This window comes from Coenobita brevimanus, chromosome 26 (assembly GCF_032717465.1).
Source record: "Coenobita brevimanus isolate Jiangsu-jjx chromosome 26, ASM3271746v2, whole genome shotgun sequence".
Taxonomy (NCBI): Eukaryota; Metazoa; Arthropoda; class Malacostraca; order Decapoda; family Coenobitidae; genus Coenobita; species Coenobita brevimanus.
The window spans coordinates 35,062,466-35,078,545 of record NC_136979.1 but is presented as its reverse complement, the minus strand read 5'-3'; the positions used below and the strand labels follow the sequence as shown (position 1 = coordinate 35,078,545).

The window sequence follows — 16,080 nt, the reverse complement described above, 5'->3', positions numbered from 1 at the left end:
ATTGAGATGAGTTACTTAGATATGAGTAACAGAGATGAGTAACAGGAGTAACTGAGATGAGTAACTTATATAGGAGCAACTGAGACGAGTAACAGATAGGAGTAACTGAGATGGGTAAAAGAGATTAATTACATAGATGAATAAATTAGATGAGCAAGAGATGAATAACAAATGAGTAAAAGAAGGTGGTGAGTAACAGAATAAGTAACTGAGTAACGCCAGACGATTTTATTTAACGAAGAGTGACTCAGAACCGTGAGTATGAATATCTGTCAGGATTACACACACACACACACACACACACACACACACACACACACACACACACACACACACACACACACACACACACAATGAGCAAGGTTGAGTGAGTGAGTGAAAATGAACGAGAATGAGTCAGTAAGAATGAGCGAGAATGAACGAATGAATAATAATGAGCAGCTTATTAAACACATATTCCGGAACAAGACGAAATATTTTGGGTGAACCAGCTCAGAATGATATCCAGAAGGAAGAGCTGAGCGAGCGAGAATGAAAGAGAATGACGAGGTGAATACGAACGGTGACGATGAATGACCATAGGCATGTAAAATAAGATAATAATCATGAGTCAATTTAACACCGGGGAACAATAAGGTGAGTCATAACGCATCCAGTTTGAAAGAGTAAGAATGACTCGATGAATAAGAATGAGTATGTGAATATGAGTAACTGACACCACACGAATCAGTTCAGTGAATAAGATCAGAATATAAGCCATACGGGATGAACTGTGTGAGTGAGAATGAGGTGAGTAAGGAATGAGACGATAAGTAACATGAATAAAAATGACTCGATGAATAAGAATGAGTATGTGAATATGAGTAACTGACACCACACGAATCAGTTCAGTGAATAAGATCAGAATATAAGCCATACGGGATGAACTGTGTGAGTGAGAATGAGGTGAGTAAGGAATGAGACGATAAGTAACATGAATAAAAGAAGAGATACGATGAAACTGAGATACAGATAAGATGAAACTGATTTATCCATCTATCTATCTATTTGTCTAGAGAGAGAGAGAGAGAGAGAGAGAGAAATTATCAGTATGAAGAAAAAACTGCCTTACACACACACACACACACACACACACACACATTATGTGTCTGCTCGTGTTTTTAATTTATCTCCACCAACATATATATATATATATATTTATGATATATTTGTCTTGCCAACGGCCATACCGCGTTGAGTACAGCGCTTCCCGTCCGATCAGCGAAGTTAAGCAACGTTGGGTCTGGTTAGTACTTGGATGGGTGACCGCCTGGGAACACCAGATGCTGTTGGCATCCCTACGTGTCAAGTGGGGTTGGTGGAGGATTAGTGCCCCTCCCTGTAAAACAATTAACTCTAAGCCATTGGCCACCCCGTCTGGGATACATGGCGTCTGGCAATGAATGAATGAAATATTTGTCTTCTTAGTATAATAGGAAAAGTGTATGGTAGGATACTTACTGACAGAGTTAGAGAAAGAACAGAGAAATTAGTTGGAAAAGAACAGGGAGGCTTTAGGAAGGGAAGAGGTTGTGTAGATCAGATATTCATTCTTAGATCTTTAGTGGAAAAGTTTCTAGAGAAGGGAAAGAAGTTGTATGCGGCTTTCATGGATTTGGAGAAAGCATATGACAGGGTGGATAGACAAGGATTGTGGAAAGTGTTAAGAATATATGGAGTAGATGGGAAGTTGCTGAATGCTGTGAAGAGTATGTACGATGATGCGAAGGCTTCAGTGCATGTGGATGGTGAACTAAGTGAATTTTTCTCTTTGAAAGTTGGTTTGAAACAGGGATGTGTCATGTCTCCATGGTTGTTCAATCTGTACATGGATGGGGTAATAAAAGAGGTACAAGGTAGGGTAGTGGATGTTGGAGTGGCCCTGGTGAGAGAGCATAGTGTTTGGAAACTCCCTGTACTGTTGTTTGCGGATGATACTGTGTTGTTGAGTGAAGACGAAGGGGAGCTGCAAGGCTTGGTGGATGAGTTTGAGAGAGTGTGTAAGAAACGGAATCTAAAGGTGAATGTAGGGAAGAGTAAAGTGATGGTCTTTGAGATAGGTGAAGTCAGTGAAGGTATAGCGAGGTTGGATGGTGAGGAATTGGAAAATGTGAGTACGTTTAAGTACTTGGGTAGTGTGATAAGTAAGGATGGAGGTTTGGAGGGTGAAGTGCTTGAAAGGGTACAGCAGGGAAGAAAGGTTGCTGGTTCTTTGAAAGCAGTGATAAGAAACAGGGAAGTGAGCATGGAAGTGAAAAAGTTACTACATGACAGTATTGTGATACCAACTCTAACGTACGGAAGTGAAGCTTGGACGTTGTTGGAAGGTCACAAGTCAAGAGTGAGAGCAGTGGAAATGAGTTATTTAAGAGGAGCCTGTGGAGTCACATGGAGAGACAGGCTGACGAATGAGGATATAAAGGAGCGCTGTGGTGTTGATGTGGATGTGATAGGAAGCGTTATGAGGAACACACTGAGGTGGTTTGGCCATGTGGAGAGGATGGAGGGTGAAAGACTGACGAAGAGAGTGTATGTGAGTGAGGTGGGGGTGGAAGAGGGAGGGGAGGCCGAGGATGAGATGGAGGGATGGGGTGGAGAGGTACATGAGAGAGGGGGGTGTGAGTTGGGAGCAGGGCAGTGAAATGGCGGGGGACAGGGCGACTTGGAGGCGATTTGTTTGTGGCCACCCCAAACGGGATTGAGGCGTCTGGCAATATATATATATATATATATATATATATATATATGAGTGTGTGTGTGTGTGTGTGTGTGTGTGTGTGTGTGTGTGTGTGTGTGTGTGTGTGTGTGTGTGTGTGTGTGTGTGTGTGTGTGTGTGTGTGTGTGTGGTGTGATGAAAATGAGATGTATAAGCGTGTATGAATAATTTTAACATGACACGAAACAAAAAGGTGAATCAAAGAGCATCGGATTCTAAAGAGAGAGTCCTGAATGAGCGAGAATGAGTGTAGAATGAAGCCATGAATAAGCATGAATGAAAACTGACATATAATACTGAATACGAGTGATTCTGACACCACACGAAACAATAAAGTAAATCAAACAGCACGGAAGGGAAGGCTTGAATGAGCGAGAATGAGTGTAGAATGATGAATAAGCATGACACAGGCGAATTCTATACCTAAGACTGAATATTCGTAAATTCGACACCACAAGAGGCAATAAGGTGAATCAAATCGCGCCCAGATCCGAAAGGTGGGAGGGGGAGAAGCCTTGAATGAGCGAGAATGAGTGTAGAATGAGGCGATGAATAAGAATGAGTGATGGTGAATTGATATAAATGCAGGGCTATGAGGGCGTATGAGGGCGCCAACTAGCGGCCCTTCAGCGGAGGTAAAGCAGATTAAGGCAGCCTGCATTCCTAAGTAGACAGCTGGATTCCCTCACTTTCTCTCGCTCTACTCGCTCTATTTCTCTCTCTTTCGCTCTTCTGGCTCTATTCCTGTTCCACCTTCACTTTCTCACTCTCTCTCCTTGCTCTTTTTCTCTCGCTACTCGCTCCTCTCTTTCTCTATTTGTCTGCTTTTTTTTTTTTTTTTTTTTTGCTTCCCCCATTTCTGCGTCTAATAGCCTGCATTCCAAAGCAGACAGCTGGATTCTCTCTCTCCCTCTCTCTCCTTTCTTTCCACATGTGACTACTTCTGTTAAGACAGCCTGCATTCCTAAGGAGACAGCTGGATTCTCTCACTTTTTCTCTCGCTCACTCACTCTATATCTCTTTCTACTTCCACTGTTTCTCTCTTCTGGCTCTGTTTCACTATTTCTTTACTCGCACACTCTCTCGCTCTCTTGACCAGTTCTGTCTCTCTTATTTTTCTCTTCTCCCTCTTACTACTGGATGTTAATTTGTTCTTCCTCTGCTTGCTCTATTTCCTCTCTCTCTCTCTCTCTCTCTCTCTCCGCTCTATACTCTTTTTCTGCTTCTTGGCTTGCATTCCTTAGACAGCAGCAGGATTCCCTCACTCTCTCACTCACTCTATTTCTCTCTCTGCTTGCTCAATATCTCTCTTCCTTCTCTCCACTCGCTCTATTTCTCTTGGTACAATTCTGTCGCTGATCTCTGCTTAGTCTGTATTGCCCCTCTCCCTCTCTCTCTCTCTGGCAGGAAATGCTTTAAAATGATCTCGTTTAACATTCTTCATAAAATAAATGCATCTGGTATATTTCTCTCTCTCTCTCTCTCTCTCTCTCTCTCTCTCTCTCTCTCTCTCTCTCTCTCTCTCTCTCTCTCTCCTGCTCGCTCGGTCTCATTTAATTCCGTTACGTAATTTGTTCCTCCATAATTCCTTCAGTATTTTACAATTGTGGACTCTCTCTCTCTCTCTCTCTCTCTCTCTCTCTTCCTCCTTTTAGTATGTTCCGTCATGAAAAATCGTGCAGTACTTTATCAATCTATCACCCACTCCTTTACTAGCCCATAACGAACGTAGGGACCCAGGGCTAGGCAACTCAGTCCCTCCATTTGACACGAGTGACCAGTCTCTAATCCATGAGTAGCACATACAAGCAATAAATCCCAACCACATCGAATTTAAACCCCTTAAGCTTATGGATCACATTAGGTTGGAACGCCGTACCCCACTAGACCACCAGACGTCTTTTTGGTTCTATGATTACCACCCAACGTAATACACTGCTTCCTGGATTACAAGACACCATAATTGTTATCCATTGAGTGAGTGGATGGTGGACGCCCCTGCCTTTATTGGATGATTTCACTCACCCACTTTTTCTTGCACCCATTCACGCACAAACACACCCAATCTCTGACTTACATTTCGCTTCACACCTCGATCACACCATCTCTCTGTCTTACATTTATATTCCTCTGTTTCTCATCTCCTAGGCTGCCCCACTCATTTCCTCTCCATCATTTTATCGTAATGTCCTCCAGCAGCGTAGTAATTCAATTTAACCTCTCTCTCTCTCTCTCTCTCTCTCTCTCTCTCTCTCTCTCTCTCTCATATTTTGACTAACATTTCTTCACTATTTCACATTATATCCTGACATTTACCTAAGTTCATTTTCTTAAATTTTATCAGTCTTTATCTATCTATCTCTTCAACTATCTAACTCTCGATCCATCTCTCCATCTACTGCCAGGCTCCTAATCCCTGAGTTCATTTAGGAGGCCTGCGACACATAACTCGATTCCTTTCCATGTTTTGCTCATTTGTAACTATTCACTTTAATATTATCTCTCACCCGTTTATTTTCTTATACACACACACACACACACACACACACACACACACACACACACACACACACACACACACACACACACACTCTCTCTCTCTCTCTCTCTCTCTCTCTCTCATATTTTCTGATTCATTTATGATTTGCCACATTTTATTCCGGTCCTTCAATCACAAATTATCGCTCTCTAACTCACTCCCACTCACAGCTTCTCACAACAATCATCCTGCCATTTCCCTCCCTAACTATCTCACTTGCTCACTCTTTCACTTTCTCTCTAATTTGCCGTCGCGTCTATATATATCTCGCTTCCACACAGTTCCATTTTCTGTTGTACCTTCCAGGATGTGGCCAACCATGAGTAACTTTTCTACCCTACCTCTTTTTTTTTTTTTTTTTTTTTTTAAGCCCTTCTCTCTCTCTCTCTCTCTCTCTCTCTCTCTCTCTTTGCTCTTTGATATAATCTCTTTAATGTTTTCACTTTTTTCACGTTCTCTCTTTGTGTGCCAAATTTGCTTTCTGGCTTACTCATCTTTCTCCCTAAAAATTCTTACTCTTTTCCTACCTCATCATCCCTCATTCTTTTACGTCTCATTCCTGACTTCTTCCCTCCCTCCGTACCTCCTCCCTTCCTTCCTTCTTTCCTTCCTCCCTCCCTCTCTTCTGTGTTTCCCCCTTTCTTTCCTTCTGTGATCCTTTTCCCTTTTCTTCCCTCTCTTCCCCTTACCTCACTGTCCTTCCCTCCTTCCTTTCGTCTTTCATCCTTTACCTACCCTCCGCAGTTCTGTTCTCCTTCCTTGCCTTCACTAACTCCTCCTTCTCTCCTTCATTATCCATATGCTCATAAACCCCACCTTCCTTCCTCCACTCTCTCTCTCTCTCTCTTACCTTCTATGCCCCTTTATTTAGTTTCTTATTCCTTCCATCTCTTCTATCTTTTTCTTTCTATTTCCTTGTTTCCTTCCTTCTTTCTTTCTCTTTCTTTTTCCCTTCCTTTCTTGTCTCCCCTCTTCCTTTTTTCTCTCCCTTCCTTCATTTTTTTCTTAATCCTTCCTTCCTTCCCTCTTTAACTTTCATTCTCTGTCTCATTACCTCCCTTCTGCCTTCCCTTCCTCCTCTCTCCTTCTTTCCTCTCTCCTCCTTCTCTTATTTCTCCACCCTTTCAATTACCCCTCTCTACTCTTTCCCTTCTCCATCAATTCTTTCCTTCCTTCTTTCTTTGTTCTTTCCTTTTTCTTCCTCCTTCTTCCATCGTTCTCTCTTTGCGTCCCGTTTTCCTTCTTCCCTCCCTCTCTCCTTCTCCTACTGTCTTTCCCTCCCTGCTACTGCCTTCGTCTTCTCCTTCCTTCTCCTCTTCTTTCTTCCCTCCTTCTCTCCTCCCTCCCGATTTCCCTCGTCCCTCTTTCCTTCCCCCCTTCCTTCCTTCCTCCTTGCTATGATGCTTGACAAATCTAACTTTGCCAGGAGATTGGTCACTTCCGGGTGCCACTGCCTCTACACTACTCTCTCTCTCTCTCTCTCTCTCTCTCTCTCTCTCTCTCTCTCTCATGCACACTTGCCTGAAACTATCTCACTCGCCCACTTACTCGTATTCACATTTACCTCCATATTACATCTCTCTCTCTCTCTCTCTCTCAATAAACCCTCTACGCACCTCCTTCACCAGTCACGTCCACTCTCTCCCACACATCCAGACAACCATCCATCATGTACTCTCTCTCTGTCTTTCTGTCTAATTCTTTTTCGTCTTTCCTGTTAAGGCTGTATATTTATGTGTCAATCATTCCATTTCTTTCATTGCCTTTCCTCCTCTTCCTTCGTTCCTTGTTTCCCTCATGTCATTCCTTCCTTCATTTTGCCCTCGCATCCCGTTTCTCTCCTGCTTCCTTCTCTGTTTTTCTCCTTCCTCTCTTCCCTCCCATTTCCATCCTATCCTCTGTTTCCCGTACTTTCTTCATCATTTCTTCCTTCCTCCTTCCTTCCTTCCTTTGCGATGCTCCTTTCTCACAACTTATTCGTCATTCAACTCCCAGGCAGATTAAGCAGTATATAGACAAAGTTTATCATTTTTCCCTAGTTTAGAACAGCAATGACTACGATTTTCACGAGACTGATTACGAAAGTTGGCTCATACGGAAAGAAAATGTTATACTAAAGTGGATTAAATCATACTTGGCAAAATGATGGCCGGGTGACAGCATTAATGGAAAAAAATCTAAATGGGGATTATGATAAAAATATGTTATAGGAAGGAAGGGGTTGAAAATGAAATCAGAATTCTCGCACCAGGCACTAAAATCGCTTGGTACAAATTTATTCCTATTTTCTTTATTTTTCCCATTTCAAAACGATATTTCCTTTCTCTTTTGCTTGCTAGGATCTCCTTTCGTTAAACACTACTCTCTTTTTCGTTAATTCTATCTCGTTCTCTCTTTAACCATTACTCTTCCATCATTAAACGTTCGTATTCGTTAACTATTGCTCTTCCTCTCGTTAAGCACCGTCTTTCATGCTCTTTTTTCGTTAAGCTCTCACCTCTTTTCGTCCAGTCTTTCCTATTGCTCACTAGCCTTTACCGTTGGCTCGTTAAACCTCACTGTTCCCTCATTAACCTCTCTCTCCCTTTTTCTTACGTTAACCTTCCTTTCTGCCAATTAAGCCCTTTTTTGCGACAAATTCTCCTTTCTCGTTAAGTTTCCTCTTCCTCTCCTTCCCCTTCCTCCTTCTCTCGTTAAACAATCTATCTACTCGTTAGGTTCTTCTTTCGTTGAACCATCCCGTCCCAACGTGAAGCCTTCTTTTCTAACATTTACTCATTTTGCCTTACTAAATCTATTTATTTAATTACTAAGCCTTTGCCTTTCTCTCGTTAAACCTTCCTTCTTCACTCGTTAACCTTTTACTTTCCTCGTTAATCCCCACTATTTTTTTTCGTTAATCTCTCCTCTTCCTTTATTTACCTTAAGTTTTCTCTCTCTCCTACATAGCCATTCCATTTTCTCTCGTTAACCTTCCTTCGTTACCCTCCATCTCGTTAATCCCACCCTTCTACTCTTTCCCACCTTCCTCTTACTTCATTTACTCATTTCCTAACGTTAAATCTTCCTACCCGGTCCTTAACCCTTCCATTTTTCTCTCGTTAACCTTCTTCTTCCCTCGTTAACTTCCTTCCTCGTTAACCCCCACCCTTTTTCCCCTCTCCCATCTTCCTCTTACTCCTCATTAAACCGGGGAATTTTTCTTGCAAACTTTTCCTCCCCATCGTTTAAAGTATTTTCTCAGTATTTTCCACTTTAACCACAAACTCTCCTTTCTCACACTCTCTCACTTTCTCAGTCTTTTTCTATTCTCTCTCTCTCTCTCTCTCTCTCTCTCCAAACTCTCCTTTCTCGCACTCACTCGCTCACTTCTTCTATTCTTTCTCTCTCTCTCACTCTCTCTCCCGTCATGCAAGTCAAAGAGAGAAAGACGTGTATTTTGTATTCAGAGCGCCAATGTCTTTAAACTTGTGTGTCTCGGGCCGCATTCTCGTGGGCCTGGCAGACTCCCTACCACCTCTCTTCTTTTTACCACTTTATTTCTGCACCTTATCATCTTATCTGTTATCATCTTAAAAATTTATTTATACCGGTTTCTCTTGCGTATTTCCGTTGTCTGTGCCACTTCTTTGACCCACGTAGGAGGTCAAGAGGGGGGGGGTCTTTGTCTTTTGTACTGAAGTAATGTTTTAGCCTCGTTGCCCTTATACTCTCTCTATCTCTCTCTCTCTCTCTCTGACGCCTGTTCGAGTAGTGAGCAATGGCGCCCCAACCGGATACGCCCCCTAAGGGTCTAATTCTGAGAGATGGCTGGAGTTTCATGCTCGCGTTATGCCGCTGAGGGAAGAGCAACTGGTCCCTCTCGCCTTCATTGGATTAAGTACTCTGGCTCCGGGTCTCTGTGCTCCTGATGCGGCAATACAAGACTGGATGATGGATTGATGGCCACCGATACTATGATGATAAAACACGAGAAACTTCCATCAGGAGTTCAGGGGCTCGAGTCGCTATCCCAAGTGACATTGAGCATTAAACCCCAAACACCCTTGGATTTAAACCCTTTACGGACCACATCCAGATGAACCACCTTAACACTAGACCACGAAGCATGTATTCTTTGTAATGTGCTAAAAACCCAAAGACATTAATAGATTCCTGGTTCGTCACTCAGTTACGAGTTACCTAAAAGTAGCATTACATCCAGTGAGTGGATAATGGGCGTCGCATACAGGAAAATATTAAACTGTAATATGCAAAGTAATATACAAGAGAAAATCAAGGTGTAATATGAATAAGAACACAAATGAGAATAATACGGTGTAAGATAAAACATAACTGGCCAAAGAAGAAGTGGAAGAAAGCATCCTAACTGCATCAGTATACGATCCAAGGAGACAATAAAGACAGACCGGCAGGATAGCACATAAAAAAGCTGACACACACACACACACACACACACACACACACACACACACACACACACACACACACACACACAGGTACAAAAATAAGGCAAAAAATGGCAAACAGGTAAAGAGAAATCAGCAGACAATAACAGGGACAGAAAAAGATAGACAACAGCACACAGTTATATCTCTATCGAACCGCATCAAGCCCACTGCAGTCTGAGGGAGGGTGATAGCCGGAGACAACCTTTCCCTATACTAGACAAGTACGAATCAGAAAGGGATGTCAGTAGTAAAAGCGGTGAAAGTGAGATCTGAAGCATTGTGTGTGTGTGTGTGTGTGTGTGTGTGTGTGTGTGTGTGTGTGTGTGTGTGTGTGTGTGTGTCACTTTGTATATACCTTACGTATTAACCAAGTCGCAGCAGATAAAACAGTGACACATGATAGAACATACTACCATTACGCAATTACACGTCCGTCACGAATGAATATCGGATCTACGCAACAGGACACGGGGGGATAGAGAGGCAACCACAGTACAGGACAATAGTTATGGCTTCAATAACAAACAATAAAATACCTGTGAAACGCAATACGCCATACCCTATCCCGTGATGAGAGAGAGAGAGAGAGAGAGAGAGAGAGAGAGAGAGAGAGAGAGAGAGAGAGAGAGAATACAAAAAGTTCCACCCCCCCCTCGCCAAATTATCAATGAGTGAGCCCCGTGCCTCCGCCCCAGAGCTCGGCAACAGGTAGGCCAATTATTGACTGGCTCAGGTGTTACGGCAATTAGTGTGTGTGTGTGTGTGTGTGTGTGTGTGTGTGTGTGTGTGTGTGTGTGTGTGTGTGTGTGTGTGTGTGTGTGTGTGTGTGTGTGTGTGTGCAGGTAGGTCATTAGGAGTATGTTTATGTGAAGGTTTCCAAGTATACGTCCATCTGTTTATGAATATTAGCTATCTACAGTATCTGTGTGTGTGTGTGTGTGTGTGTGTGTGTGTGTGTGTGTTTGTATATATATATATATATATATATATATATATATATATATATATATATATATAGCTAGACAGAAAGATGGACAGATAGATGGATAGACAGACAGACAGATAAACAGATAGATAGACAGATGGATAAACAGATAGATGGACAGACAGACTGATTGATAGGTAGATGGACAGGCAGGTGACCCATTACGACAACTAGAAATGCTGGGTGGGAGAGGCACTGGTTACAGCTTGAATTCTTTATTTTCTCTAACGTTTCGGGCTACACAAAACCCTGCGTGACCCGAAACGTTAAAGAAAATAATGAGTTCATGCCCTAACCTACCTCTCTCCCCTACCCAACATTTCCACTTGTCGTAATGGATCATGTTTCTATCTATCTATCTATCTATATCTACCTACATATGCATATTTTAATCTCTTTCTATATAGCAATCTATTTACCTACCACTTTATATATGCTACTGCTGAAAATGCTAAGTTATATCAGGCGTATATTAACCTTCATAACCTACCTCAGTGTGTGCGTACCAACGAATGGCAAATTATATCGAGACAGACAACATTTTACAGGCCCCAATTTCCCTCAGCTGTATAAACCCCCTTGCTAAACCCATAATCATATCCCCAAGAAGGTAAGAAGGTACGTGTCTGCTTAAAGGATGAAGAGGAACCTATAAGAAGTGTGGCATGTGTTAAAAAGGACATTTGAGAACAGGAATGTGTGTGCGCGTGAAAAACCTTTAGGAAGTCTATACTCCCGGGTTCCTTTCAACTCCTCCTCTGTGACGCTCTCAGAAAGGGTCGACTTGAGCCACCAGAGTTTCTCACAGGAGGCGAGAAGATGGGAAAGGAGGAGGAGGAGGAGGAGGAGGAGGAGGAGGAGGAGGAGAGGGTGTGGGCGGGAGACAAGAGGTGGGAGGAAGGGGGGAAGGGAAGGGGGGGATTAGAAGAAAGTTGGAGAAGGAATAGGGGGATTGGAATGGAGGTGGGAGAGGGAATGGGAAGGGGGAACTCGATGTGGGTGACAGTGAAATGGAAGGGGGAGGATTGTAAGAGTGTGAGAGAGGGGAAGGGAATGGGACGGGAGGGTTCGAAGAGAATTAGAGAGGGAAAGAGAAGGGAAGGAGTGGAAGAGAGCGCAAGGAAAAGTGAGGGGGAATTTTAGGAGGGGGGGGGGAAGGTGGGCGAAGGGAGGGTAAAGGGTACAGGGGGAGAAGGGAGGGAGGAAACAAGGAGGGAGGGAACGGGGAGACTGGGGAAAAAAAGGTGAGAGAGAGAGAGAGAGAGAGAGAGAGAGAGAGAGAGAGAGTGACAGCTGTGAGGGAAAGAGAAGAAAGAGGTGAGAGAAGCGGAAGAGAATAAAGGAAAAATGAAGCAGGAGGGTGCAGAGAGCAGGGGAGGAAGGAGAGGGGAGAGAAAAATGGAGGTAGGAACGTGAGGGGAGGGACGAGAGGAGAGAAGCGGTTGGGTGGAGGAGAGAGGAGAGGGGAGGGTGAGAGAAGGGGAGAGGAAAGAGTGAGGGGAGAGAGGAGTACAAAGGAAGAGACATATTGCTTCTTTTGAGGTTGTTTGTCATTGAGCATGCTATTATTAAGACAGCTATTTTATAAGACAAGGATAGCAAAGGTAGATGGGAAAGATAGGGAGGGAAGGAAAAATTTGGGAAGAAAGGGAGAAGAGAGGACAGAGGAGCAAAGGAAGGAAGGGGAAGAGGGGGCAGGTAAATGAAAAGACGAGGGGATAAAGGGAAAAAAGAGGGTAGGGGTAAAAGAGAAAAAAATGGGGAACAGGGAAAGAGAAGAGTATAGGAAGAAGAAGGTAGAAGAGACGGTGAGAGGAAAGAAAAGAAAGGAAAGGGAGAAAGGGTGAGAGGAGAGGCGGAAAAGAAGGAAGAGGAGTGGGAAAGAGAGAAGACGGAAGAGGAAGGAAAAGTAAGGCGGGAACTCTTACAATGGGGGAGAAAAGTGTTTGAGGGAGTGTTGGGAAGAGGATGAGAGAGAGAGAGAGAGAGAGAGAGAGAGAGAGAGAGAGAGAGAGAGAGGACTGGTGAAGGATGGAATGGGGGAGTGTAAGATCCGGAAGAGAGCTGAAGAGATGGAATGTGTGGAAAGAGGTAGAGGAGAGGGAGAAAGGAGACAGAGGGGAGAGGGAGAGGAAAGAAAGAATGGAAAGAACCAGAAAGAAATTGAATGGTGTGAAAGACCTAGTACAAATTGGAAGTCTCTCTCTCTCTCTCTCTCTCTCTCTCTCTCTCTCTCTCTCTCTCAAACAAGCCCACAAAAATACCGACCGATACGTGATTAAAAAGAGCAGGGCGCTCTCCAATTTAAAAAAAAAAAGAAAAAAGAAAATGAAGGAAGAAAAAAGCCGGCACTATGGTAGAATAACCATAAAATAAGAGGAAGAAAGTTGGAAAGACAATGAAGAAAAAAAATGGAAGAGGGGAAGAAAATGAGAGGAAGAAAAATGTAAATATATTGGCGAAAAAAAGGTTGATGGAAGAGGGATAAAGACTGACAGGAAAATACACAAGAAGACAAATAATAAAAGACTACGACATACATGAACTGAGGCGGAAAAGAATAAGATAACAGAAAAGAAAAAAAAAAGAGAAAAAGAAAACTATGATACATAGGAAAAAAACACGAAAAAAAAGACACGAAAAATCAGGAAATAAAATAAAAACAGAATCAAGAAGGGAAAGACGGAAAGAAAAACCCAGAGGAAAAAAAATATGTCAAGAGGACGAAGACAAAAGGTATATAAAGAATAATAATATATATATATAAAGGAGGAAGGTGTTCATGGAAAAAAAAAAACGAAAAAGTAAGGAACGAGCGATAAATTCAGCACAAAAATTTATTACTTGCCACCCAAGCAACGGAGTACTCTCTCTCTCTCTCTCTCTCTCTCTCAACACCCATCCACCCGCAAACACGCTCTCTCTCTCTCTCTCTCTCTCTCTCTCTCTCTCTCTCTCTCTCTCTCAACACCCATCCACCCGCAAACACGCTCTCTCTCTCTCTCTCTCTCTCTCTCTCTCTCTCTCTCTCTTTCCGTACCTCACACACACACCGCCACCAATTAAAACTCTATCGCCTATTTTCGACCGCCGTAATGGAGAACAAGCCACCCTTTTGATCGCACCCGGGGGGGTTTCACCTCACGGGGACGATTAATTTTTAGTTTTATGCTCATTCTCGCTACCGACAGACGATTTTATTCAGCACTAAGGGTCTCGTGGTGAAGAGGTAACTGAAGGCCATAACTAACCCCTCCAGTCCGAAAAGCCTCTCCAAAGCTGAATGAAATCGTCCCTTGATAGTAATAATAAAACATAAAGCTTCTCATCAGACTGAAAGGGTTAACCTAAAGGAATGATAAGTTTTAATTTCTTTTTATTCTTTCTGTGATAGTAAAATTTTGGAGGCTGGCGGCAGGGAGGTATCCGTAAATATGGACTTCATACTGTAATGGAGACTATAGTGTATTTGCTCAGTGTGTTTCTTCATCTTTTTTTATTTTCCTCCAAACATTTTTCAGTCTGGTATCACTCCTTCATTTCTTTGGCAAATATTTCCCTGTCATTTTACGAAGCTGAGCCTTTTATAGGGTTTTATGGGATCAGATGTCAAGCCATACAAACAAGAATATCTAAATATGGCAGCACGAATCCGTAGAGTTTATCAACATATGCGATGAGAGGTGGTATAATCATCTCTTTCAATGGCAGAGATTATTTTATGACGACCACACTGCATTCCCTTGGGAATGCTGAGAATGCTTGATTTAGTTTGTTATTGCTGCCAGCAGACGGTTTTTGAAAGCAGTAAAGGAGAACAACCCACCCTGTTGGTCACACTTGGAGGTTCATCCAAGAGGAATGGAGACGATTTTATATTTTATTTTTTCTTGCACCCGTGGGAGTGAGGAAGGAAAGGAGAGGAGGGGGTCAGGGTGGGAGGGTGCAGAGGTAGGGAGAAAAGGATGAGGAAAGAGGGACAATTGGTACGATAGGAGAAGGAAAAGGGAACACGAAGAGGGGAAGGAGAAAAAGAAGTACTGACAGAAATTAGGGAAGAAGACGTGAAGAGGACGACGGATGAGATGGAAGGGGGGGAGAGAAATGAAAAGAAGGTGAAGTACGAGAAGTGGGGAGGGGAAAGAGGAAAAAAGGCCCGAAAAGAGAAGGAGAAAGGAATGACGAGGAGGGGAAGGGGAGCAGGGACGAGAAGTGCGGAAAGGGAACAATAACGTGGGAAAGGGAGAGAAGAAAGAATGGGAGAGGTGAGAGAGAAGTATGTGGAAACGATGACAGGTGAGGAGGAAGAATGAAGGAGGACGAAGAAGAAGAGGAGATGCGAGAGATAACAGAAAAGCATGGGTTGGGGGAGACATGAAATGGGTGGAACTGAAGAGATGGGTGAGAAGAAAAGGAGAGGGCGAACAAGAAGGAAAATGCAGAGGAGGAAAATGGTATAAAGAGTACAAGCGAGTTCAAACAGCAACGAATCTATCTGTCCATATTAGTGCTTCTTGTTACAGTGAATGTTGTAACGAAAGTATAAAATGTGTGAGTCATATTAGAATAACTAAACGGGAAGGTGAAAGAAGAGAAGGAAATGAGATAGGGAAAGAATTGGGGCAAGGGAGAAGACGAGGAGAAGAAGTGAAAGAACGAGAACTGAGGAGAGGCGAGAGGAGATGGGATGTTAGACAGCGGAAAAGGGCGAAGTGTGAGGAAAACGAGGAGAAGCGCAGAGAACAAGAGCCGAAGACATGGGTGAGGAGAGTGAAGGTCAGGTCAGTCATCCTACACTCAGGGTCCGTCAGCGAAATGAAGGCATAAACTTCTATCGCTATAAAAAAGTTGAAGGGAGGGGGGAGGAGTGGAGAAGTCCATAAGAGGAGATGCCCTCATTCTCATACATTTCCTTCATTTTATTAGCTTTATTCCATCTCATCTTGTCTTCCACCTCTTCTTTCACCTTTCTCTCCCTCTTAGGTCTTCATTTTCCACCCAGTATAGTGATTCATTCTTCATTTTCACTCAATATATTTTTACAACTTTTGGCTTCCCTCTGAACGATATCGTCTGGTGGTACAAGAACAAAATTTCAGTGAGTTCATGGATCTTACTCCATTTCGTAAACATTTTCTCTTCTGATAAATATTCTTCATTTTAACATTTTTTTCCGCACAACAGACTCGCTTTTGGATATCGTGATCCGAAGATAATTTTATTCCAGGAGGTGTCATTCGTGTCCCAATGGGTTAGGTTCTATAATGGGTGAGGTTCTATAATGGGTTAAATTCTATAATGGGTTAGGTTCTATAATGAGTTAGGTTCTATAATGCGTTAGGCTCTATCT

At 42.9% G+C, this 16,080-nt stretch overlaps 1 protein-coding gene and 1 non-coding gene across 2 annotated transcripts in view; both read left to right on the top strand.

The window, feature by feature from the left end:
• LOC145394002 (protein amalgam-like) overlaps window positions 1-16,080 on the top strand; it is a 240,833-nt gene that overhangs the window by 44,050 nt on the left and 180,703 nt on the right. The gene's annotated exons all lie outside the window — the stretch shown is intronic.
• LOC145394284 (5S ribosomal RNA) lies at window positions 1,216-1,334 on the top strand. Its single transcript, XR_013896357.1, has one exon. It is a non-coding gene; the product is annotated as a 5S ribosomal RNA (ribosomal RNA).